Source organism: Cicer arietinum, chromosome 5 (assembly GCF_000331145.2).
Source record: "Cicer arietinum cultivar CDC Frontier isolate Library 1 chromosome 5, Cicar.CDCFrontier_v2.0, whole genome shotgun sequence".
Classification (NCBI taxonomy): Eukaryota; Viridiplantae; Streptophyta; class Magnoliopsida; order Fabales; family Fabaceae; genus Cicer; species Cicer arietinum.
Genome location: NC_021164.2, coordinates 69,376,154 through 69,377,683, shown reverse-complemented (window position 1 = coordinate 69,377,683; position 1,530 = coordinate 69,376,154). Strand labels below are relative to the sequence as shown.

The 1,530-nt window shown below is 29.2% G+C and overlaps 1 pseudogene; it reads right to left on the bottom strand.

The window, feature by feature from the left end:
• LOC140920539 (uncharacterized) overlaps window positions 1–710 on the bottom strand; it is a 5,991-nt pseudogene extending 5,281 nt beyond the window's left edge.
• Between the last annotated feature and the right edge of the window lie 820 nt (window positions 711–1,530).

Below are 1,530 nucleotides of genomic sequence, written 5' to 3'. Positions count from 1 at the left end.
CACTCTTTCAAAATTAATTACCAAATTACCCTATTTTAACATTGATACGACTATGATTCAGTGCAATTAATAATAGTCAACTTTATAAATTTTAAGACATAGGTATTTTTGACACGTCAATTTTGTCATATTTCTAAATTTTGTCTTATTTGTAGTATTTTGCAAATTTTTACTTTTAACTTTAAGGTTTTTAGTTTGCTCATGGATTTATCTTTTTCTATTTAAATGAATTTGAATTTGTATTATTTTCAATGTATTCTATCTATTTGAATGAAATCAACGTCTTTTTTAATAAATAAAAAACATTAGTAGAAAGTTGTATTTTGAAAAGAGACGTTCTTAAATAAATCATATTTTGTATCGACCACCTTTGATTTTGTTTTAGGATTCAACAAGTATTGAGTCGACCTGCGTATGAGGAAGAACAAAATTCTATGAGACAAATTTATGATTGAAAAATACCAAAATTAGCCAACAAGTTAGCACAAAAGTTTATCTATCTATAAACATGTGGGCATTGAAACCTTATTTGGAAGGTAAGATAAATATAATTTTCTATCTATTTTGAAGTCTCCAAAAAAACAGTATGAGAGATACTAAAAGCAGCAACGACTAAGCTCAAGTCACATTTTAACCAAGGTTATGTCATCTTTTCTCAAAGCTATCTCAATCGCCAATATTGCACCCATAAGCTCTGCAAAAATGAGCATTGTGAGTTTTCAGAAGCATAACAAAGACCCAATAAATGTGACACTCGATCTATGAAAAGACTACCACAAGTGAAAGATCTAGAGCTACCTTTAGCAACTCCATCAATATTATTTAATCATGTAACAAGGAGGAGACAGCCAAATAAGAACAATTTTTGAAACTTTAGGTATATTGACAGTAACAGATAAGTAACACATCAAATAAGACTCATAAGAGGAAAAATATATGTGTTAATTTTTGCAATTTCCATACATACATGCATTAAAAGCAATAAAAGAGATCATTCTATGAAGAGAAATGTCCTTGTTGAAAAATCTAGATTGATTTCACAAAACCAAATTCACCAGAAGACATTAACCACAATCAATGTGACCAATCTCTCATATGAGGGCTCCAATTGTACAATTTCTCTTGAAATATTTTATTCTGCATTGCATGGTCCAAAATCTAATTTCAAATAATATCAAATGAATAGTTTTACAAAGAGTGAAGGAACATTTTGGCAAAAACCACGCTAGACAAATTAGTTCTTGACCATTTTAGTCTTTGACAAAAATAAATGAGGACAATTTAGTCTTTAAACCACAATTTATCATTGAACCGTATGAAAATCGGCGACATTTGTTATTAAATTTGTTGTTAAGTCATTATTGACGTTAGTGAATTTCATACACGGCCTTTGACAAAAACCATAAGAAGACAGTTTCCAACTATTTCTAGCTACAACATGGAATGGCTAGCGTATGATATGATGACAATTTTTCAACAATTTTCATCTAAGTTGTTTCTAGTACAATTTTTCTTTTTTGTTTCCAAGTT